Genomic DNA, 26,890 nt, shown 5'->3' on the forward strand with positions numbered 1-26,890 from the left:
ATACAGGAGGCACAATGCCGACTTAAGTACAAGAGGACTGACACTCTAACTTTCTATAATTTGAACCTCTCCTGTGAGTCCAGTTTTAGATTCCGATGCTTCACTTCAGGTTTACTGTATTCCTTGGACCTTCTTATTAACGATGAAACACAGAAATTGCATCCGAATTTACTACAAAAGGCACAATGCCGACTTAAGTACAAGAGGACTGACACTCTAACTTGCTATGATTTTAACCTTTCCTGTGAGTCCAGTTTTAGATGGCGATGCTTCACTTCAGGTTTACTGTAACCCTTGGACCTTCCTATTGACGATGAAACACAGATATTGCATCCGAATTTAATACAAAAGGCACAATGCCGACTTAAGTACAAGAGGACTGACACTCTAATTTTCTATAATTTGAACCTCTCCTGTGAGTCCAGTTTAAGATTCCGATGCTTCACTTAAGGTTTACTGTATCCCTTGGTCCTTCTTATTGACGATGAAACACAGAAATTGCATCCGAATTTAATACAAAAGGCACAATGCCAACTTAAGTACTAGAGGACTGACGCTCTAACTTTCTATGATTTGAACCTCTCCTGTGAGTCCAGTTTTAGTTTTCCGATGCTTCACTTCAGGGGTACTGTATCCCTAGGATCTTCTTATTGACGATGAAACACAGAAATTGCATCCGAATTTAATACAAAAGGCACAATGCCGACTTAAGTATAAGAAAACTGACACTCTACCTTTCTATGATTTGAACCTCTCCTGTGTATCCAGTTTTGGATTCCGATGCTTCACTTTGGGTTTAGTGTATCCCTTGGACCTTCTTATTCACGATGAAACACAGAAATTGCATATGAATTTAATACAAAAGGCACAATGCCGACTTAAGTACAAGAATACTGACACCCAGCTTTCTATGATTGAACCTCTCCTGTGGGTCCAGTTTTAGATTCTGATATTTCACTTCAGGTTTACTGTATCCCTTGGACCTTCCTATTGACGATGAAACACAGATATTGCATCCGAATTTAATACAAAAGGCACAATGCCGACTTAAGTACAAGAGGACTGACACTCTAATTTTCTATAATTTGAACCTCTCCTGTGAGTCCAGTTTAAGATTCCGATGCTTCACTTAAGGTTTACTGTATCCCTTGGTCCTTCTTATTGACGATGAAACACAGAAATTGCATCCGAATTTAATACAAAAGGCACAATGCCAACTTAAGTACTAGAGGACTGACGCTCTAACTTTCTATGATTTGAACCTCTCCTGTGAGTCCAGTTTTAGTTTTCCGATGCTTCACTTCAGGGGTACTGTATCCCTAGGATCTTCTTATTGACGATGAAACACAGAAATTGCATCCGAATTTAATACAAAAGGCACAATGCCGACTTAAGTATAAGAAAACTGACACTCTACCTTTCTATGATTTGAACCTCTCCTGTGTATCCAGTTTTGGATTCCGATGCTTCACTTTGGGTTTAGTGTATCCCTTGGACCTTCTTATTCACGATGAAACACAGAAATTGCATATGAATTTAATACAAAAGGCACAATGCCGACTTAAGTACAAGAATACTGACACCCAGCTTTCTATGATTGAACCTCTCCTGTGGGTCCAGTTTTAGATTCTGATATTTCACTTCAGGTTTACTGTATCCCTTGGTCGTTCCTATTGAGGATGAAACACAGAAATTGCATCCGAATTTAATACAAAAGGCACAATGACGACTTAAGTACAAGAGGACTGACACTCTTACTTTCTATGATTTGAACCTCTCCTGTGAGTCCAGTTTTAGATGCCAATGCTTCACTTCAGGTTTTCTGTATCCCTTGGACTTTCTTATTGACGATGACCACAGAAATTGCATCCGAATTTAATACAAAAGGCACAATGCCGACTTAAGTACAAGAGGACTGACACTCTAACTTTCTATTATTTGAACCTCCCCTGTAAGCCCAGTTTTAGATTCCGATGCTTCACTTCAGGTTTACTTTATACCTTGGACCTTCTTATTGACGATGAAACACAGAAATTGCATCCGAATTTAATACAGAAGGCACAATGCCGACTTAAGTACAAGAGGACTGACACTCTAACTTTCTATGATTTGAACCTCTCCTGTGAGTCCAGTTTTAGATTCCGATGCTTCACTTCAGGTTCACTCTATCCCTTGGACCTTCTTATTGACGATGAGACACAGATATTGCATCCGAATTTAATACAAAAGGCACAAAGCCGACTTAAGTACAAGAGGACTGACACTCTAACTTTCTATGATTTGAACCTCTCCTGTGAGTCCTGTTTCAGTTTCCGATGCTTCACTTCAGGTTTACTCTATCCCTTGGACCTTCTTATTGACGATGAAACTCAGAAATTGCATCCGAATTTAATACAAAAGGCACAATGCCGACTTAAGTACAAGAGAACTGACACTCTAACTTTCTATGATTTGAACCTCTTGTGGTGTAACGACGTGTTAGGTTTCGTTTGATATATGACCATGTGCAGACTTCGTCACCTACGTCAGTTACAACCCACTTCAAAAATGATTCATATTCTTTTTAAATTGTCATAGAATGGTTCTTGAACGAAACTGTAAAACATCAGTTGAGTCGTGTGCATAGAATTACATCACTTGGGCCAATTGGTTTTCGTAACTTTTTCGAATTTAAATTTCGTTTGTTTCTCCTCAGAAAATTATATCGACACACATTATCTTGATCTAATCGATATCAGAATCACACATTAAATAAACCTTTTAGATTCAAAGTTTCGGCCAACGCTGTCTGAATCAATAATCTTGTCAAATATATTATTAATCCGTTCACATAACTCTTCATAAATAAATCTTCAAGACACGTGTTTCAACTTTAGTAGCATACACTATTTTATTAGCTTCCTACACATACAGATGTGAACTTGAGCGTTGACAGACAGTGACTAACATTTCAATAAGAATAAGCTCATTATGACGTCATTGTTGTACAAAAAAGAGTATAAAAATTCATTTTTAATTTTTAGAAACACGACGCAACAACTCGGTTCCAGGATCTTCTGTTGCTCCTTGGCTGTCGACCCGCGACGTATAGCGGCCAGCAATTTCCTCTCTGGTCGCGGCAACGAAGATGCTGTCCCCGTTCGTTGCGCCGATCTCTCCGTACATGAAACACATAAAAAAAAATACAAAACTTTTAGATAATTCACATTTATTACAAATAATAAGAAAACACATAAACAAAAACTAAATTAAACTTATAGTCACCTGCAAACTGGGCTGACTTGTTGGATGGGTGACGTTTAATTTCGTCCCACTACATACCCCACCCACAAGCTCAGTTTGTCAGTTTTTAACCGAAATTAAAACTGTTCAATATACAATATTTAACTGTTAATACATTTTCCTCACATTTTACGTAACCTAGAGTCCTTGCTATTAGAGAGATTTAATTCTTTTAATACGATATCGTTGTGACTATTTGTCATTTACTCTTAATTGTTCTCTTATGGTAATTCGTAACCGAATATAGGGAGATTGCTCCTCTTCAGTTAATAGTTGCTAATAAATACTAATTTAGTACGTTCTTTAACGTTGTACATTAGGACAGAGCGTTCAAATTGTGATAGATTAGTTTCAGTTTCATTTATTTACTAGAGTTATTCTTTTCACGAATGTATATTACTAATAAGTTTCTCACAATAACTAATAGTACTATTTACTTTACGTCATTCTCTTCCCTAATGCCTTATTTATGCCTGAGGTCAAGAAGAAATCAAGCAAAACTTTCTTTAGAATCTCGGCACGGCTTTCTTTACCTTCGGACACCTTGTTGGGTAATGGCCATTTATTTAGGAGAAACAAGCGAGAGAGCCCCATTTGGTGTGTTCTATATTAACACTATTGCAAACCTCTATTAAAGGCACTCTGCTATGTTCTCGTGAGCCATATAGCTCTGGACGCCCATGGTCCCTAAAACTATTAACCATCCCCTTTGGTTCCTACTATCCGAGTAAATTTAAAATATGCAAAATTCCTTTTGACCTAAGAGCAAAATTTCTTCCATATAAATCCCCCTCTGGGTTATCTTTCTCTTTTTGAAGTACCAGTAAATTATTGCAGAACACATGTTTAAGCTTTCTGTCATTTATTTAAAATAACACGTAACTATCACGAAAAACTTCACATGAATAAACTATGAACGCTCTTCCGTATGTAACATATACTAAATATTAACTTATTTAGGAATGAAGAGTTTCATTTGATCAACACTATATAATCCTTTAATTACACCTGATGAAGGTTCCATAAGAAGTAATGCTTTGGGATGTACAATCTTATGTACAACATATGGACCTTCAAAGATAAAGAAGAATTTTCTACATTCCTTATCGATCTTAGAACTTTTAGGATGAGATCGTACTAGCACAAGATCTCCTACCTGAAATGAGGGTTCTACAGCCTGTTGATTATAACTTTTAATTCTCCGTTCGGCATTTTTTACAATCTGTTCGCAAACTTTTTCGTCTGGAATATCTTGTTGTGTCTCATTTACTGGTGGCCAAGGTAAAGCAGCTAGTAAAGGCTCACCTATAATTCGTTTGCCTAAAATTTCTATAGGTGATAATCCCGTCGTTAGGTGAGGCAATTCATTTAATATCTTTTCGAATTCAGGCATTAGTTTGGCCCACCGAGTATGTTTATGTGCACAATAAGTTCTACATAATCGTCCTAATTCTTTCATGACTCTTTCTACTAAATTACTTTGAGGGTGATATTTCGAAATTAAGATATGTTTTATTCCATATTGTCTTATCCTATCTTGAAATCTTTGACTAATAAAGGCACTACCGTTGTCAGACATAAGTCGTTTAGGAATGCCCCAGTTAACAAAGTAATTTCGGATGAGGCAGCGTATAACGCTTGCTGTATTCGCTCGTTTCAAAGTATATAGTTTCACATGTTTGGACCAACATTCCATTACAACAAACACATAGGTTAATCCTCCTGAACTCCGAGGCAGAGGGCCGAAAAAATCTAATGACAGTAGATCCCACAAACCTCGAGGAATTACAGCATATAATTTATAACGCTTGGATTTGTGATTAACTTTAACCTTTTGACAGGTTTCACAAGCCCTAATAATACTTCTCACAATACGTGACATATTTTTGAAATAATAATACTTCATTAGATGTTTAATACATTTATGAATTCCAAAATGCCCGTAACCTTCATGAATATAAGTAATTAACTCGTCCACAACAGTTTCCGGAATGCAGATTTTCCATATCTGGTGTTCCCTCTGTGCTTTCCAATACAACAAGTCGTTAAAATATAACCACACACCCCGGGTGTTAACTGTTTCGTCCCCATTATTAAGGTTTTGTATAAGGTCCCTATATTGATCGTCATTTCTTTGATTGCATCTAACAGCAGTTACTATCCGTTTAACCTTACGTTCGTTCTCCTTAGTCAAAAGGAAATAAACATGATAATTTGTTCCTGGTTCTTCTGCAATATTAATATTCTCCATTCCTACGGGAAGCCTTGACAAAGCATCTGAAACTACATTCTGAGATCCTTTTATATACCTAATTTCGTACTGAAATTCTTGCAAGTATAATACCCAACGTAATAGCCTACGGTGAAGTAACCGGCAATTGTTCAAAAAGATTAAAGCCTGATGATCAGTATATACAATTGTTTTTCTTCCCATTAATAATCCTCTAAATCGTTGAAAACCCCATACCACTGCGAGAGCTTCCTTCTCGGATACAAAATAATTTCTTTCATGTTTATTTAAAGTTCGACTAGCGAATCCAATAGGCCGATATAATCCCTCTTCATTGGTCAGATCACCTTGGAATATTACACAAGACACACCATAATCAGAGGCATCCGTACACATACCAAAGTCCTGATCGAAATCTGGGTGGTATAACATTTTGGCTTTGGTTAACGCTCCTTTTATCTTATTAAAACCTTCCTCTTCCTCTTGTCCCCAGAGCCATACTGACTTCTCTTTCAATAAATCTAGTAATTTAGGATTAACAATATCCTGCCCTGGAAGAAATCTTCTTAGAAATCCTACCATTCCTAAGAATGATTTCAGTTGTTTCCGATTTCTAGGACTCGGGCATCGAGCAATAGCTTCAATACGTGCTGGGTCTTTACTGTCCACTATATGCCCCAAAATTCTCACTTCCTCCTTTCCGAAGTAAGACTTAGATAATTTTAAAGTAATTCCTCTGTCAATTAAACAGTTAAACAATTCCCGTAATATCGTTACGTGTTCTTCCCACGTTTTAGTAGCTACCAAAATATCATCTACATATAAAATAATCTTTTGTAACAATTGCTGACCCAAAGCAGAATCTAATGCCCTAATGAAAGTTGACACTGATATATTAAGTCCAAAAGGTAAAACTTGGAACTGATATGATCTGCCTTCAAAAAGAAAAGCCGTATATTGCCGTGAATCCGGGTGTAATGTTACTTGGTGGTAGCCAGAGGTTAGATCCATTGTACTCATATAACGAGAACCAGCGATCTTAAGAAGTACGTCCTCCATAGGAATAGGTCTGTCTCTTTCCATCTCTATAATTTTATTTAATTCACGGGCATCCAGAACCAGTCGTACCCCACCAGTAGCTTTCTTAACTACCCACAACGGACTGTTAAAAGCGCTACCTGATCGTTCGATAATGTTTTGTTCTAGCATCTTATTTATTTCTCTACTAGCCGCTTCTTTGAATTGTACTGGAATAGGATAAGGTTTCTTAAAGAATGGTTTCTTATCTTTAATCTTAAGTTTACAAACGTAATCTTTAATTCTCCCCGGTTCATCTGAGAAGACGGCTCTAAATTCTAACATCAAAGATTCCAACTCTTCCTTTTCTTGCTCGGATAGACAATTCGTAGATAAACATTTTTCTTTCACTTCGGTTTCGATACTATTACTAGCCTGACATTGGTATACTGCATACCCAAGATCACTAAAATCTGTTAATAGATTCATGGTCGGTGCGTACTTAATCAGTAAGGACTCGTAGCAATTTTCAGGTACTTGACTGTTAGAGAACCTCACCTTAAAAGTACATGCCTCCTTATGGATGGTTAAGGAAGAATCTTTAAAATCTAATATAGCTTTATATTTACACAGCAAATCTATACCTAAAATTATGGCCACATTTAAGTTGGCTACGACGAGTACAGAGTGAGCAATTAATTGTTTAGCAATTTCAAAAGTTACATAAACTTCTTCAGTAATATTTTGACTTCTTTTACCAGTAACTCCTATAATTTTCACCCCAGTTACAGGTAAAGTCGGGAAATTCCAATATTTCCTTTTAAGCTGAAATAATTCTTTGGATAAAATACTCACTTCACTACCCGAATCAACTATAATATTTACTTCGGTATCTTTAATATAACCTTTAATAACGGGTTTATATGTTACATTCTCCCTTATCTGATTGTTTTCCTGAAGTAAATCTTGTTGCCAGTCATCGTCCTTTTGGCAGCTTAATGATAAATTGCAATTGGGTCTTGGATAATCTTGACCAATAGTTCCCTTTAGTTGACCCGTACTAAAGGACTTTACTAGTTTTCCGAACGTTCTATGATGACGTCACCTACCACTTGACCTTCATTAATTACTTGAGGATGATTTATCTCATGATCGTTACTGTGTAATTTCCGCACTTTAGGGTTATTACCACGATTTTGTTGGCTCTCTTTATCTTTAGATTGACGTTTTATATAACAGAACCGACTATGATTGTTGTTATTAGCTTTTCGTGGTTCTGAATCATTATTATTATTTCGAGGATTGTCATTTCTACCAAATCTAAACTTCTCGTCTTCCCTTTCTCTATTAAGTATATCTAACTGCTCTAAATATCCTAACAATTCGCACGGCTGTGACCATTCTCTTTCTATCATTCTTTCCTTTACGTAATACGGTAACCTACTAATTAGGACTCGTATTAAATGACTTTCAATAGTTGGTTCTTCAATTAATTTAGCACGGTTTAAATGCCATTCAAAATAATTCCTATAACCTCCCCACCGTTTAGAATATGGAGGAGGGTCTAACAACTCTAAAGTTAAGTGTTGTTGTTTTCCCCTTGACCAATAATTTTGTTTAAACTGCTTAACAAAATCATCCCAATCCCTGAATTCATTTCTATGCAGTACTGCCCATTCCGCAGCTTCTGCTTCTAAATGTCCTATTACAAATTGAATGCGTTTTTCATTACTCCATTTAGAAGATAATGATGTTTCAAAAGCTTTTATAAAGATTATAGGATGAAGTTCGCCTCCTGGTTTGAATACAGGAAATCGACTTGCTACATTTGAATTTGTTGTTATGTCATCCAGACATTCTGCGAGAGAAATAGTCGGATTTTGTTTAGATTGCAGAGACGGAGTTGCATCGGATTGGCTTGCCGTGATTGCCTTATTCATATTGTTGTCGTCCGTGCTAGCAAATTCGATGCGACTGTTGTCTCTGATTATGTTATTACCTCTGCTACCTGAAATGTTCTCGTTATTATCTAATTCCGATAACCGTTTAGTAATTTCCTGTATCCGCATTTCTGTATTGGATACGTGATTAGCTAATATCGATTCTTCACTGTGTTCACGATGTGAACGCTCTGTACCTTCGTCAATATTATTATCTTTGGCAGTCTCAAGATTACTGCATATCTCAGTAATTAAAAATTTCATGTTTTCGATTTCGGTATGGTCCTTTTCTACTTGATGAGTTAATGTCTCTAATTCTACATTATCTATTGAAGAAATCTCTACAGGTTTGGTAGAGACCTCTTTAATAGATTTCAATAATTCTCTGCGAACAGTTTCTGTTTGCATAGAAAATTCATCTCGTAACATATCGTTGTTTTTCTGTATTTCATTTACAACTAAGATATTGACACTATCTAGTCTCTCGGTTAAGTCAGTGATATCGTTTCGCATGCGAGCTTTTTCCTCGCGCGATTCCTGGATATGTTCTTCTAACCTTTTACAATTATCAGCAATCTTATTACTAAGTCCTACTAATTTTTCCTGCATTTCAACTTTAGAAGACTCTATTTTATCACTTAATTCTCGACTGGTTTCATTAAGATATTCCTGCAACATGTCTGTTGATTTTGTTAACTCCCCTTTAAGTCTAGCAGTAGATTCCTCGTTAGACTGTTTTAATTCCTGTTTTAGTTCCTGTTTCAATCTAGCAGTAGATTCCTCATTAGACTGTTTTAATCTAGCCATGGATTCTTCGTTAGACTGTTTCAATCTAGCCATAGATTCTTCGTTAGACTGTTTTAATTCCTCTTTTAATCTAGCAGTAGATTCTTCGTTAGACTGTTTTAATTCAGCTAGGAAATCCCCGTTAGATTGTTTTAATTTAGCTATCGCCCTAAAAAGGGATCTCATGCTCCTATCGGACATAGATTGCTCTTCGTCTGACATTTCACTTCCCGACATTATTGTAAGATATTAACTATTTACACACGCAGACTTGTAATCAACAATCCTATAAAAGCACACTTCCTATGTACAACACTCCACTTCCAACTTGAAACAAACTCACCGGACACTAATATTGTAATTTGTAGTTCTCGATGATCAGTGTGCTGCTACGGGCTGCAGATGTAACAGCCGTCGATGCAGCCGCTGAGATGCTGCGACCCCGCTTCCGCAACCGGCCGGACGCTGAGTCGAACACCGGAAACGTCGCTGGCTGCAACCACGCCCGGCACCGCCGTAGACAGGCGAAGCCCTCAGCAGCACCTCTAATACCAGCCGGAGGAACGCCCCGCAGCTGACGTACTGGGCCTATTAGTTTAGGGAGAAAAAAGGTTGTCGGGGTTTGCAGCGTTCAGCTGCTGCCCAACAGATGCGCCTTCTCGTGGAACAACTGCGTGACCGTACTGCTTGGCTGCGGCTCCGTCAGATGCCCACACCCACGAAGTCGCCGCTGGCTGGTGAAGGCTCCACGAAAACTCGCGTTGACTTCCGAAGGACTCTTGATTTCTTGTTTCGTACCTGTGTGCCTTAGTTGCACACAAGTCCTGTTTCTAAGGTCGCCACGGTGTGGTGTAACGACGTGTTAGGTTTCGTTTGATATATGACCATGTGCAGACGTCACCTACGTCAGTTACAACCCACTTCAAAAATGATTCATATTCTTTTTAAATTGTCATAGAATGGTTCTTGAACGAAACTGTAAAACATCAGTTGAGTCGTGTGCAGAGAATTACATCACTTGGGCCAATTGGTTTTCGTAACTTTTTCGAATTTAAATTTCGTTTGTTTCTCCTCAGAAAATTATATCGACACACATTATCTTGATCTAATCGATATCAGAATCACACATTAAATAAACCTTTTAGATTCAAAGTTTCGGCCAACGCTGTCTGAATCAATAATCTTGTCAAATATATTATTAATCCGTTCACATAACTCTTCATAAATAAATCTTCAAGACACGTGTTTCAACTTTAGTAGCATACACTATTTTATTAGCTTCCTACACATACAGATGTGAACTTGAGCGTTGACAGACAGTGACTAACATTTCAATAAGACTAAGCTCATTATGACGTCATTGTTGTACAAAAAAGAGTATAAAAATTCATTTTTAATTTTTAGAAACACGACGCAACAACTCGGTTCCAGGATCTTCTGTTGCTCCTTGGCTGTCGACCCGCGACGTATAGCGGCCAGCAATTTCCTCTCTGGTCGCGGCAACGAAGTGGCTGTCCCCGTTCGTTGCGCCGATCTCTCCGTACATGAAACACATAAAAAAAAATACAAAACTTTTAGATAATTCACATTTATTACAAATAATAAGAAAACACATAAACAAAAACTAAATTAAACTTATAGTCACCTGCAAACTGGGCTGACTTGGTGGATGGGTGACGTTTAATTTCGTCCCACTACACTCTCCTGTGAGTCCAGTTTTAGATTACGATGCTTCACTTCAGGTTTACTGTAACTCTTGGACCTTCTTATTGACGATGAGACACAGATATTGCATCCGAATTTAATACAAAAGGCACAATGCCGATTTAAGTACAAGAGGACTGACACTCTAACTTTTTATGATTTGAACCGCTCCTGTGTGTCCAGTTTGAGATTCCGATGCTTCACTTCAGGTTTAATGTTACACTTGGACCTTCTTATTGACGATGAAACACAGAAGTTGCATCCGAATTTAATACAAAAGGCACAATGCCGACTTAAGTACAAGAGGACTGACACTCTAACTTTCTATGATTTGAACCTCTCCTGTGAGTCCATTTTTGGATTCCGATACTTCACTTCGGGTTTAGTGTATCCCTTGGATCTTCTTATGGACGATGAGACACAGATGTTGCATCCGAATTTAAAACAAAAGGCACAATGCCGACTTAAGTACAAGAGGACTGACACTCTAACTTTCTATAATTTTAACCTCTCCTGTGAGTCTAGTTTTAGATTCCGATGCTTCACTTTAGGTTTACAGTATACCTTGGACCTTCTTATTGACGATGAAACACAGAAATTGCATCCGAATTTAATACAAAAGGCTCAATGCCGACTTAAGTACAAGAGGACTGACACTCTAAATTTCAATGATTGGAAACTCTCCTGTGAGTCCAGTTTTAGATTCCGATGCTTCACTTCAGTTTTACTGTATCCCTTGGACCTTCTTATTGACGATGAGACACAGATATTGCATCCGAATTTAATACAAAAGGCACAATGCCCATTTAAGTACAAGAGGACTGACACTCTAACTTTCTATGATTTGAACCTCTCCTGTGTGTCCAGTTTGAAATTCCGATGCTTCACTTCAGGTTTACTGTGTGCCTTGGACCTTCTTATTGGCGATGAAACACAGAAGTTGCATCAGAATTTAATACTAGAGGCGCAATGACGACTTAAGTACAAGAGGACTGACACACTAACTTTCTATGATTTGGACCTCTCCTGTGAGTGCAGTTTTAGATTCCGTTGCATTACTTCAGGTTTATTGTAACCCTTGGACCTTCTTATTGACGATGAAACACAGAAATTGCAATCGAATTTAATACAAAAGGCACAATTCCGACTTAAGTACAAGAAGACTGTCACTCTACCTTTCTATGATTTGAACCTCTCCTGTGTATCCAGTTTCGGATTCCGATGCTTCACTTTGGGTTTAGTGTATCCCTTGGACCTTCTTATTGACGATGAAACACAGAAATTGCATCCGAAATTAATACAAAAGCCACAATACCGACTTAAGTACAAGAATACTGACACCCTAACTTTCTATGATTGAACCTCTCCTGTGAGTCCAGTTTTAGATTCTGATATTTCACTTCACGTTGACTGTATCCCTTGGACGTTCTTATTGACGATGAAACACAGAAATTGCATCCGAATTTAATACAAAAGGCACAATGCCGACTTAAGTACAAGAGGACTGACACTCTTACTTTCTATGATTTGAACCTCTCCTGTGAGTCGAGTTTTAGTTTCCGATGCTTCACTTCAGGTTTACTGTAACTCTTGAATCTTCTTATTGACGATAAAACACAGAAATAGCATCCGAAATTAATACGAAAGGCACAATGCCGACTTAAGTACAAGAGGACTGTCACTCTAACTTTCTATGATTTGAACCTCTCCTGTGAGTCCAGTTTTGGATTGCGATGCTTCACTTCAGGTTTACTGTATCCCGTGGACCTTCTTATTGACGATGAAACACAGAAATTGCATCCGAATTTAATACAGAAGGCACAATGCCGACTTAAGTACAAGAGGTCTGACACTCTAATTTTCTATGATTTGAACCTCTCCTGTGAGTCCAGTTTTAGATTCCGATGCTTCACTTCAGGTTTACTGTATCCCTTGGACTTTCTTATTGAGGCAGAAACACAGAAATTGCATCCGAATTTAATACAAAAGGCACAATGCCGACCTAAGTACAAGAGGACTGACACTCTAACTTTCCATGATTTGAACCTCTCCTGTGAGTCCAGTTTTCGATTCCGATGCTTCACTTCAGATTTACTGGATCCCTTGGACCTTCTTATTGACGATGAAACACAGAAATTGCATCTGAATTTAATACGAAAGGCACAATAACGACTTAAGTACAAGAGGACTGACTCTCTAACTTTCTATGATTTGAACGTCTCCTGTGAGTCCAGTTTTAGATTCCGATGCTTCACTTCAGGTTTACTGTATCCCGTGGACCTTTTTATTGACGATTAAACACAGAAATTGCATCCGAATTTAATACAAAAGGCACAATGCCAACTTAAGTACAAGAAGACTGACACTCTAACTTGTTGTGTTTTGTACCTCTCCTGTGAGTCCAGGTTTAGATTCCAATACTTCACATCAAGTTTACTGTATCCCTTGGACCTTCTTATTATCGATGAAACACAGAAAAGGCATCCGAATATAATACATAAGGAACAATGCCGACATAAGTACAGGAGGACTGACACTCTAACTTTCTATGATTTGAACCTCTCCTGTGGGTCCAGTTTTAGATTCCGATGCTTCACTTCAGGTTTACTGCATCCCTTGGACCTTCTTATTGACGATGAAACACAGAAATTGCATCCGAATTTAATACAAAAGGCACAATGCCGACTTAAGTACAAGAGGACTGACACTCTATGTTTCTATGGTTTGAACCTCTCCTGTGAGTCCAGTTTTAGATTCTGATGCTTCACATCAGGTCTACTGTATACCTTGGACCTTCTTTTTGACGATGAAGCACAGAAATTGCATCTGAATTTAATACAAAAGGCACAATAGCGACCTAAGTACAAGAGGACTGACACTCTAACTTCCTATGATTTGAACCTCTCCTGTGAGTCCAGTTTTAGATTCCGATGCTTCACTTCAGGTTTACTGTAAACCTTGGACCTTCCTATTGACGATGAAACACAGAAATTGTATCCGAATTTAATACAAAGGTCACAATGCCGACTTAAGTCCATGAGGACTGACACTCTAATTTTCTATGATTTGAACCTCTCCTGTGAGTCCAATTTTTCGATTCCGATTCTTCACTTCAGGTTTACTGTATCCCTTGGACCTTCTTATTGACGATGACACACAGAAATTGCATTATAATTTAATACAAAAGGCACAATGCCGACTTAAGTACAAGAGGACTGATACTCTAACTTTCTATGATTTGAACCTCTCCTGTGAGTCCAGTTTTAGATTCCGATGCTTCACTTCAGGTATACTGTATCCCTTGGACCTTCTTATTGACGATGAAACACAGATATTGCATCCGAATTTAGTACAAAAGCACAATGCCGACTTAAGTACAAGTGGACTGACACTATAACTTTCTGTGATTTGAACCTCTCTTGTGAGTCCAGTTTTGGATTCCGATGCTTCACTTCAGGTTTACTGTATCCATTGGACGTTCTTATTGACGATGAAACACAGAAATTGCATCCGAATTTAATACAAAGGTCACAATGCCGACTTAAGTCCATGAGGACTGACACTCTAACTTTCTATGATTTGAATCTCTCCTGTGAGTCCAGTTTTACATTAAGCTGCTTCACTTCTGTTTTACTGTATTCCTTGGACCTCCTTATTGACGATGAAACACAGAAATTGCATCCGAATTTAATACAAAAGGCACAATGCCGACTTAAGTACAAGAGGACTGACACACTAACTTTCTATGATTTGAACCTCACCTGTGAGACCAGTTTTAGATTCCGCTGCTTCACTTCAGGTTTACTGTATCCTTTGGACCTTCTTATTGATGATGAGACACAGATATTGCATCCGAATTTAATACAAAAGGAACAATGCCGACCTAAGTTCAAGAGAACTGACACACTAATTTTCTATAATTTGAACCTCTCCTGTGAGTCAAGTTTTAGATTCCGATGCTTCACTTCAGGTTTACTGTATCCCTTGGACCTTCTAATTGACGATGAATCACATAAATTGCATCTGAATTTAATACAAAAGACACAATGCCGACTTAAGTACAAGAGGACTGACACTTTAACTTTCTATGATTTGAACCTCTCCTGTGAGTCAAGTTTTAGATTCCGATGCTTCACTTCAGGTTTACTGTATTCCTTGGACCTTCTTATTGACGATATCACACAGAAATTGCATCCGAATTTAATAGAAAAGGCAGAATGCCGACTTAAGTACAAGAGGACTGACACTCTAACTTTCTATGTTTTGAACCGCTCCTGTGAGTCCAGTTTAAGATTCCGATGCTTCACTTCAGGTTTACTCTATCCCTTGGACCTTCTTATTGACGGTGAGACACAGATATTGCATCCGAATTTAGCACAAAGGGCGCAATGTCGACTTAAGTGTAAGAGGACTGACACACTAACTTTCTATGATTTGGACCTGTCCTGTGAGTCCAGTTTCAGATTCCGATTCTTCACTTCAGGTTTACTGTATCCCATGGACCTTCTTATTGACGATGCAACACAGAAATTGCATCCGAAATTAAAACAAAAGGCTCAATGCCGACTGAAGTACAAGAGGACTGGCACTCTAACTTTCTATGATTTGAACCTCTCCTGTGAGTCCAGTTTTAGATTCCGATGCTTCACATCAAGTTTACTGTATACCTTGGACCCTCTTATTGACGATGAAACACAGAAAAGGCATCCGATTTTAATAAAAAAGGAACAATGAAGACTTAAGTAGAAGAGGACTAACACTCTAACCTCCTATGATTTGTACCTCTCCTGTGAGTCCTGTTTTAGTTTCCGATGCTTTAATTTAGGTTTACTGTACCCCTTGGTCCTCCTTATTGACGATGAAACACAGAAATTGCATCCGAATTTAATACAAAATGCGCAATTCCGACTTAAGTACAAGTGGACTGACACTCTAACTTTCTATGATTTGAACCTCTTCTTTGAGTCCAATTTTTCGATTCCGATTCTACACTTCAGGTTTACTGTATCCCTTGGACCTTCTTATTGACGATGACACACAGAAATTGCATCCGAATTTAATACAAAAGGCACAATGCCGACTTAAGTACAAGAGGACTGACACTCTTACTTTCTTTGATTTGAACCTCTCCTGTGAGTCCAGTTTTAGATTCCGATGCTTCTCTTCAGGTTTACTGTATCCCTTGGACCTTCTTATTGACGATGAAACACAGAAATTGCATCCGAATTTAATCCGAAAGGCACAATGCCAACTTAAGTACAAGAGTACTGACACTCTAACTTTCTATGATTTGAACCTGTCCTGTGAGTCCAGTTTTACATTAAGATGCTTCACTTCTGATTTACTGTATACCTTGGACCTTCTTATTGACGATGAAACACAGAAATTGCATCCGAATTTAACACAAAAGGCACAATGCCGACTTAAGTACAAGAGGACTGACACTCTAACTTTCTATGATTTGAACCTCTCCTGTGAGTCCAGTTTTAGATTCCGATGCTTCACTTCAGGTTTACTGTATCCCTTGGACCTTCTTATTGACGATGAGACACAGATATTGCATCTGAATTTAATACAAAAGGAACAATGCCGACCTAAGTTCAAGAGAACTGACACACTAATTTTCTATGATTTGAACCTCTCCTGTGAGTCAAGTTTTAGATTCCGATGCTTCTCTTCAGATTTACTGTATCCCTTGGACCTTCTAATTGACGATGAAACACAGAAATTGCATCCGAATTTGATACAAAAGGCACAATGCCGACTTAGGTACAAGAGGACTGACACTATAACTTTCTATGATTTGAACCTCTCCTGTGAGTCCAGATTTGGATTCCGATGCTTCACTTCAGGTTCACTGTATCTCTTGGACGTTCTTATTGACGATGAAACACAGTAATTGCATTCGAATTTAATACAAAAGGACAATGCCGACTTAAGTACAAGAGGCCTGACACTCTTACTTTCTATGATAGGAAACTCTCCTGTGAGGCCAGTTTTAGATTCCGATGCTTCACTTCAGGTTTACTCTATCCCTTGGACCTTCTTATTGACGGTGAGACACAGATATTGCATCCGAATTTAGCACAAAGGGCACAATGTCGACTTAAGTACAAGAGGACTGACACACTAACTTTCTATGATTTGAACCTGTCCTGTGAGTCCAGTTTCAGATTCCGATTCTTCACTTCAGGTTTACTGTATCCCATGGACCTTCTTATTGACGATGCAACACAGAAATTGCATCCGAAATTAATACAAAAGGCTCAATGCCGACTGAAGTACAAGAGGACTGGCACTCTAACTTTCTATGATTTGAACCTCTCCTGTGAGTCCAGTTTTAGATTCCGATGCTTCACATCAAGTTTACTGTATCCCTTGGACCCTCTTATTGACGATGAAACACAGAAAAGGCATCCGATTTTAATAAAAAAGGAACAATGAAGACTTAAGTAGAAGAGGACTAACACTCTAACCTCCTATGATTTGTACCTCTCCTGTGAGTCCTGTTTTAGTTTCCGATGCTTTAATGTAGGTTTACTGTACCCCTTGGTCCTCCTTATTGACGATGAAACACAGAGATTGCATCCGAATTTAATACAAAATGCTCAATGCCGACTTAAGTACAAGAGGACTGACACTCTAAGTTTCTATGATTTGAACCTCTTCTTTGAGTCCTATTTTTCGATTCCGATTCTACACTTCAGGTTTACTGTATCCCTTGAACCTTCTAATTGACGATGACACACAGAAATTGCATCCGAATTTAATACAAAAGGCACAATGCCGACTTAAGTACAAGAGGACTGACACTCTAACTTTCTATAATTTGAACCTCTCCTGTGAGTCTAGTTTTACTTTAAGATGTTCACTTCTGGTTTACTGTATACCTTGGACCTTCATATTGACGATGAAACACAGAAATTGCATCCGAATTTAACACAAAAGGCACAATGCCGACTTAAGTACAAGAGGACTGACACTCTAACTTTCAATGATTTGAACCTCTCCTGTGAGTCCAGTTTTAGAATCCCATGCTTCACTTCAGGTTTACTGTATCCCTTAGACCTTCTTATTGACGATGAGCCGCAGATATTGCATCCGAATTTAATACAAAAGGCACAATGCCGATTTAAGTACAAGAGGACTGACAATCTAACTTTCTATGATTTGAACCTCTCCCGTGAGTCCAGTTTTAGATTCCGATGCTTCTCTTCAGGTTTACTGTATCCCTTGGACCTTCTTATTGACGATGAAACACAGAAATTGCATCCGAATTTAATCCGAAAGGCACAATGCCAACTTAAGTACAAGAGTACTGACACTCTAACTTTCTATGATTTGAACCTGTCCTGTGAGTCCAGTTTTACATTAAGATGCTTCACTTCTGGTTTACTGTATACCTTGGACCTTCTTATTGACGATGAAACACAGAAATTGCATCCGAATTTAACACAAAAGGCACAATGCCGACTTAAGTACAAGAGGACTGACACTCTAACTTTCTATGATTTGAACCTCTCCTGTGAGTCCAGTTTTAGATTCCGATGCTTCACTTCAGGTTTACTGTATCCCTTGGACCTTCTTATTGACGATGAGACACAGATATTGCATCTGAATTTAATACAAAAGGAACAATGCCGACCTAAGTTCAAGAGAACTGACACACTAATTTTCTATGATTTGAACCTCTCCTGTGAGTCAAGTTTTAGATTCCGATGCTTCTCTTCAGATTTACTGTATCCCTTGGACCTTCTAATTGACGATGAAACACAGAAATTGCATCCGAATTTGATACAAAAGGCACAATGCCGACTTAGGTACAAGAGGACTGACACTATAACTTTCTATGATTTGAACCTCTCCTGTGAGTCCAGATTTGGATTCCGATGCTTCACTTCAGGTTCACTGTATCTCTTGGACGTTCTTATTGACGATGAAACACAGTAATTGCATTCGAATTTAATACAAAAGGACAATGCCGACTTAAGTACAAGAGGCCTGACACTCTTACTTTCTATGATAGGAAACTCTCCTGTGAGGCCAGTTTTAGATTCCGATGCTTCACTTCAGGTTTACTCTATCCCTTGGACCTTCTTATTGACGGTGAGACACAGATATTGCATCCGAATTTAGCACAAAGGGCACAATGTCGACTTAAGTACAAGAGGACTGACACACTAACTTTCTATGATTTGAACCTGTCCTGTGAGTCCAGTTTCAGATTCCGATTCTTCACTTCAGGTTTACTGTATCCCATGGACCTTCTTATTGACGATGCAACACAGAAATTGCATCCGAAATTAATACAAAAGGCTCAATGCCGACTGAAGTACAAGAGGACTGGCACTCTAACTTTCTATGATTTGAACCTCTCCTGTGAGTCCAGTTTTAGATTCCGATGCTTCACATCAAGTTTACTGTATCCCTTGGACCCTCTTATTGACGATGAAACACAGAAAAGGCATCCGATTTTAATAAAAAAGGAACAATGAAGACTTAAGTAGAAGAGGACTAACACTCTAACCTCCTATGATTTGTACCTCTCCTGTGAGTCCTGTTTTAGTTTCCGATGCTTTAATGTAGGTTTACTGTACCCCTTGGTCCTCCTTATTGACGATGAAACACAGAGATTGCATCCGAATTTAATACAAAATGCTCAATGCCGACTTAAGTACAAGAGGACTGACACTCTAAGTTTCTATGATTTGAACCTCTTCTTTGAGTCCTATTTTTCGATTCCGATTCTACACTTCAGGTTTACTGTATCCCTTGGACCTTCTTATTGACGATGACACACAGAAATTGCATCCGAATTTAATACAAAAGGCACAATGCCGACTTAAGTACAAGAGGACTGACACTCTAACTTTCTATAATTTGAACCTCTCCTGTGAGTCTAGTTTTACTTTAAGATGTTCACTTCTGGTTTACTGTATACCTTGGACCTTCTTATTGACGATGAAACACAGAAATTGCATCCGAATTTAACACAAAAGGCACAATGCCGACTTAAGTACAAGAGGACTGACACTCTAACTTTCAATGATTTGAACCTCTCCTGTGAGTCCAGTTTTAGAATCCCATGCTTCACTTCAGGTTTACTGTATCCCTTAGACCTTCTTATTGACGATGAGCCGCAGATATTGCATCCGAATTTAATACAAAAGGCACAATGCCGATTTAAGTACAAGAGGACTGACAATCTAACTTTCTATGATTTGAACCTCTCCCGTGAGTCCAGTTTTAGATTCCGATGCTTCACATCAAGTTTACTGTATCCCTTGGACCTTCTTACTGACGATGAAACACAGAAAAGGCATCCGAATTTAATACAAAAGGAACAATGCCGACTTAAGTACAAGAGAACTGACACTCTAACTTTCTATGATTTGAACCTCTCCTGTGAGTCCACTTTTAGATTCCAATGCTTCACTTCAGTTTTACTGTATCCCTTGGACCTTCTTATTGACGATGAAACACAGAAATTGCATCCGAATTAAGTAAAAAACGCACAATGCCGACTTAAGGACAAGAGGACTGACACTAACTTTCTATGATTTGAACCTCTCCTGTGAGTCCAGTTTTAGATTCCGATGCTTCACTTCAGGTTTACTGTATGCCTTGTACCTTCTTATTGATGATGAACCACAAAAATTGCATCCGAATTTAATACAAAAGGCACAATTCCGACTTAAGTACAAATGGACTGACACTCTAACTTTCTATGATTTGAACCTCTCCTCTGAGTCCAGTTTTAGATTCCGATGCTTCACTTCAGATTTACTGTATCCCTTGGACCTACTTATTGACGATGAAACACAGAAATTGCAACCGAAATTAATACAAAAGGCACAATTCCTACTTAAGTACAAGAAGACTGACACTCTAACATTCTTTGTTTTGATCCTCTCCTGTGAGTCCAGTTTTAGATTTCGATGCTTCACTTCAGGTTTACTGTATCCCTTGGACCTCCTTATTGATGGTGAAACACAAAAATTGCATCCGAATTTAATACAAAACCCACAATGCCGACTTAAGTACAAGAGGACTGACTCTCTATCCTTCTATGATTTGAACGTCTCCTGTGAGTCCAGTTTTAGATTCCGATGCTTCACTTCAGGGTTACTGTATCCCTTGGTGCTTCTTATTGACGATGAAACACAGAAACCGCTTCCGAATTCAATACAAAAGGCACAATGCCGACTTAAGTACAAGAGGACTGACACTCTAACTTTCTATGATTTGAAACTCGCCTGTGAGTCCAGTTTTAGAATCCGATGCTTCACTTCAGGTTTACTGTATCCCTTGGACCTTCTTATTGACGATGACACACAGATATTGCATCCGAATTTAATACAAAAGGCACAATGCCGATTTAAGTACAAGAGGACTGACAATCTAACTTTCTATGATTTGAACCTCTCCCGTTAGTCCAGTTTTAGATTCCGATACTTCACATCAAGTTTACTGTATTTCATGGACCTTCTTACTGACGATGAAACACAGAAAAGGCATCCGAATTTAATACAAAAGGAACAATGCCGACTTAAGTACAAGAGAACTGACACTCTAACTTTCTATGATTTGAACCTCTCCTGTGAGTCCAGTTTTAGATTCCGATGCTTCACTTCAGGTTTACTGTATGCCTTGTACCTTCTTATTGATGATGAACCACAAAAATTGCATCCGAATTTAATACAAAAGGCACAATTCCGACTTAAGTACAAATGGACTGACACTCTAACTTTCTATGATTTGAACCTCTCCTCTGAGTCCAGTTTTAGATTCCGATGCTTCACTTCAGATTTACTGTATCCCTTGGACCTACTTATTGACGATGAAACACAGAAATTGCAACCGAAATTAATACAAAAGGCACAATTCCTACTTAAGTACAAGAAGACTGACACTCTAACATTCTTTGTTTTGATCCTCTCCTGTGAGTCCAGTTTTAGATTTCGATGCTTCACTTCAGGTTTACTGTATCCCTTGGACCTCCTTATTGACGGTGAAACACAAAAATTGCATCCGAATTTAATACAAAACCCACAATGCCGACTTAAGTACAAGAGGACTGACTCTCTATCCTTCTATGATTTGAACGTCTCCTGTGAGTCCAGTTTTAGATTCCGATGCTTCACTTCAGGTTTACTGTATCCCTTGGTGCTTCTTATTGACGATGAAACACAGAAACCGCTTCCGAATTCAATACAAAAGACACAATGCCGACTTAAGTACAAGTGGACTGACACTCTATTTTCTATGATTTTAACCTCTCCTGTGAGTCTAGTTTTAGATTCCGATGCTTCACTTCAGGTTTACTGTATCCCTTTGACCTTCTTATTGACGAAGAAACACAGAAATTGCATCCGAACTTAATACCAAAGGAACAATGCCGACTTAAGTACAAGAGGACTGACACTCTAACTTTCTATGATTTGAACCTCTCCTGTGAGTCCAGTTTTAGATTCCGATGCTTCACTTCAGGTTTACTGTATGCCTTGTACCTTCTTATTGATGATGAAACACAAAAATTGTATCCGAATTTAATACAAAAGGCACAATGCCGACTTAAGTACAAATGGACTGACACTCTAACTATCTATGATTTGAACCTCTCCTCTGAGTCCAGGTTTAGATTCCGATGCTTCACTTCAGATTTACTGTATCCCGTGGACCTACTTATTGACGATGAAACACAGAAATTGCATCCGAAATTAATACAAAAGACACAATGCCTACTTAAGTACAAGAAGACTGACAATCTAACATTCTTTGTTTTGATCCTCTCCTGTGAGTCCAGTTTTAGATTCCGATGCTTCACTTCAGGTTTACTGTATCCCTTGGACCTCCTCATTGATGGTGAAACACAAAAATTGCATCCGAATTTAATACAAAACCCACAATGCCGACTTAAGTACAAGAGGACTGACTCTCTAACTTTCTATGATTTGAACGTCTCCTGTGAGTCCAGTTTTAGATTCCGATGCTTCACTTCAGGTTTACTGTATCCCTTGGAGCTTCTTATTGACGATGAAACACAGAAACTGCTTCCGAATTCAATACAAAAGGCACAATGCCGACTTAAGTACAAGAGGACAGACACTCTAACGTTCTTTTATTTGAACCTCTCCTGTGAGTGCAGTTTTAGATTCCGATGCCTCACTTCAGGTTTACTGTGTACCTTGGACCTACTTATTGACGATGAAACTCAGAAATTGTATCCGAATTTAATACAAAAGGTGCAATGCCGACTTAAGTACAAGTGGACCGACACTCTAACTTTCTAAGATTTGAACATCTCCTGTGAGTCCAATTTTAGATTCCGATTCTTCACTTCAGGTATTCAGTATACCTTGGACCTTCTTATTGACGATGAAACACAGAAATTGCATCCGAATTTAATACAAAAGCACAATGCCGACTTAAGAACAAGAGGACTGACACTCTAACTTTCTGTGATTTGAACCTCGCCCGTGAGTCCAGTTTTAGAATCCGATGCTTCACTTCAGGTTTACTGTTTACCTTGGACCTTCTGATTGACGATGAGACACAGAAATTGAATCCGAATTTAATACAAAAGGCACAATGCCGACTTAAGTACAAGAGGACTCACACTCTATTTTCTATGATTTTAACCTCTCCTGTGAGTCTAGTTTTAGATCCCGATGCTTCACTTCAGGTTTACTGTATACCTTTGACCTTCTTATTGACGAAGAAACACAGAAATTGCATCCGAACTTAATACCAAAGGATCAATGCCGACTAAAGTACAAGAGGACTGACACTCAATCTTCCTATGATTTGAACCACTCCTGTGAGTCCACTTTTAGATTCCGATGCTTCACTTCAGGTTTACTGTATCCCTTGGACATCCTTATTGACAATGAAACACAGAAATAGCATCCGAATTTAATACAAAAGGCACAATGCCGACTTAAGGACAAGAGTACTGACACTAACTTTCTATGATTTTAACCTCTCCTGTGAGTCTAGTTTTAGATTCCGATGCTTCAATTCAGGTTTACTGTATGCCTTGTACCTTCTTATTGATGATGAACCACAAAAATTGCATCCGAATTTAATACAAAAGGCACAATGCCGACTTAAGTACAAGAGGACTGACACTCTATCTTTCTATGATTTGAACCTCTCCTGTGAGTCCAGTTTTAGATTCCGATGCTTCACTTCAGGTTTACTGTATCCCTTGGACCTTGTTATTGACGATGAAACTCAGAAATGGTATCCGAATTTAATACAAAAGGCGCAATGCCGACTTAAGTTCAAGAGGACCGACACTCTAACTTTCTATGATTTGAACCTCTCCTGTGAGTCCAGTTTTAGATTCCGATGCTTCACTTCAGGTTTTCAGTATGCCTTGTACCTTCTTATTGATGATGAACCACAAAAATTGCATCCGAATTTAATACAAAAGGCACAATGCCGACTTAAGTACAAGAGGGCTGACACTCTAACTATCCATGATTTGAACCTCTCCTGTGAGTCCAGTTTTAGATTCCGATGCTTCACTTCAGGTTTACTGTATCCCTTGGACCTACTTATTGACGATGAAACACAGAAATTGTATCCGAAATTAATACAAAAGGCACAATGCCGACTTAAGTACAAGAAGACTGACACTCTAACATTCTATGATTTGAACCTCTCCTGTGAGTCCAGTTTTAGATTCCGATGCTTCACTTCAGGTTTACTTTATCCCTTGGACCTCCTTATTGACGGTGAAACACAGAAATTGCATCCGAATGTAATACAAAAGGCAGAATCCCGACTTAAGTACAAGAGGACTGCCACTCTAACTTTCTATGATTTGAACCTCGCCTGTGAGTCCAGTTTTAGAATCCGATGCTTCACTCAGGTTTACTGTTTACCTTGGACCTTCTGATTGACGATGAGACACAGAAATTGAATCCGAATTTAATACAAAAGGCACAATGCCGACTTCAGTACAAGAGGACTGACACCCTATTTTCTATGATTTTAACGACTCCTGTGAGACTAGTTTTACATTCCGATGCCTCAATTCAGGTTCACTGTATCCCATGGACCTTCTTATTGACGATGAAACACAGAAATTGCATCCGAATTTAATACAAAAGGCACAATTCCGACTTAAGTACAAATGGACTGACACTCTAACTTTCTATGATTTGAACCTCTCCTCTGAGTCCAGTTTTAGATTCCGATGCTTCACTTCAGATTTACTGTATCCCTTGGACCTACTTATTGACGATGAAACACAGAAATTGCAACCGAAATTAATACAAAAGGCACAATTCCTACTTAAGTACAAGAAGACTGACACTCTAACATTCTTTGTTTTGATCCTCTCCTGTGAGTCCAGTTTTAGATTTCGATGCTTCACTTCAGGTTTACTGTATCCCTTGGACCTCCTTATTGACGGTGAAACACAAAAATTGCATCCGAATTTAATACAAAACCCACAATGCCGACTTAAGTACAAGAGGACTGACTCTCTATCCTTCTATGATTTGAACGTCTCCTGTGAGTCCAGTTTTAGATTCCGATGCTTCACTTGAGGTTTACTGTATCCCTTGGTGCTTCTTATTGACGATGAAACACAGAAACCGCTTCCGAATTCAATACAAAAGGCACAATGCCGACTTAAGTACAAGAGGACTGACACTCTATTTTCTATGATTTTAACCTCTCCTGTGAGTCTAGTTTTAGATTCCGATGCTTCACTTCAGGTTTACTGTATCCCTTTGACCTTCTTATTGACGAAGAAACACAGAAATTGCATCCGAACTTAATACCAAAGGAACAATGCCGACTTAAGTACAAGAGGACTGACACTCTAACTTTCTATGATTTGAACCTCTCCTGTGGGTCCAGTTTTAGATTCCGATGCTTCACTTCAGGTTTACTGTATGCCTTGTACCTTCTTATTGATGATGAAACACAAAAATTGTATCCGAATTTAATACAAAAGGCACAATGCCGACTTAAGTACAAATGGACTGACACTCTAACTATCTATGATTTGAACCTCTCCTCTGGGTCCAGTTTTAGATTCCGATGCTTCACTTCAGATTTACTGTATCCCGTGGACCTACTTATTGACGATGAAACACAGAAATTGCATCCGAAATTAATACAAAAGACACAATGCCTACTTAAGTACAAGAAGACTGACAATCTAACATTCTTTGTTTTGATCCTCTCCTGTGAGTCCAGTTTTAGATTCCGATGCTTCACTTCAGGTTTACTGTATCCCTTGGACCTCCTCATTGACGGTGAAACACAAAAATTGCATCCGAATTTAATACAAAACCCACAATGCCGACTTAAGTACAAGAGGACTGACTCTCTAACTTTCTATGATTTGAACGTCTCCTGTGAGTCCAGTTTTAGATTCCGATGCTTCACTTCAGGTTTACTGTATCCCTTGGAGCTTCTTATTGACGATGAAACACAGAAACTGCTTCCGAATTCAATACAAAAGGCACAATGCCGACTTAAGTACAAGAGGACAGACACTCTAACGTTCTTTTATTTGAACCTCTCCTGTGAGTGCAGTTTTAGATTCCGATGCCTCACTTCAGGTTTACTGTGTACCTTGGACCTACTTATTGACGATGAAACTCAGAAATTGTATCCGAATTTAATACAAAAGGCGCAATGCCGACTTAAGTACAAGTGGACCGACACTCTAACTTTCTAAGATTTGAACATCTCCTGTGAGTCCAATTTTAGATTCCGATTCTTCACTTCAGGTATTCAGTATACCTTGGACCTTCTTATTGACGATGAAACACAGAAATTGCATCCGAATTTAATACAAAAGCACAATGCCGACTTAAGTACAAGAGGACTGACACTCTAACTTTCTGTGATTTGAACCTCGCCCGTGAGTCCAGTTTTAGAATCCGATGCTTCACTTCAGGTT

The sequence above is a fragment of the Schistocerca serialis genome, chromosome 6 (assembly GCF_023864345.2).
Source record: "Schistocerca serialis cubense isolate TAMUIC-IGC-003099 chromosome 6, iqSchSeri2.2, whole genome shotgun sequence".
Taxonomy (NCBI): Eukaryota; Metazoa; Arthropoda; class Insecta; order Orthoptera; family Acrididae; genus Schistocerca; species Schistocerca serialis.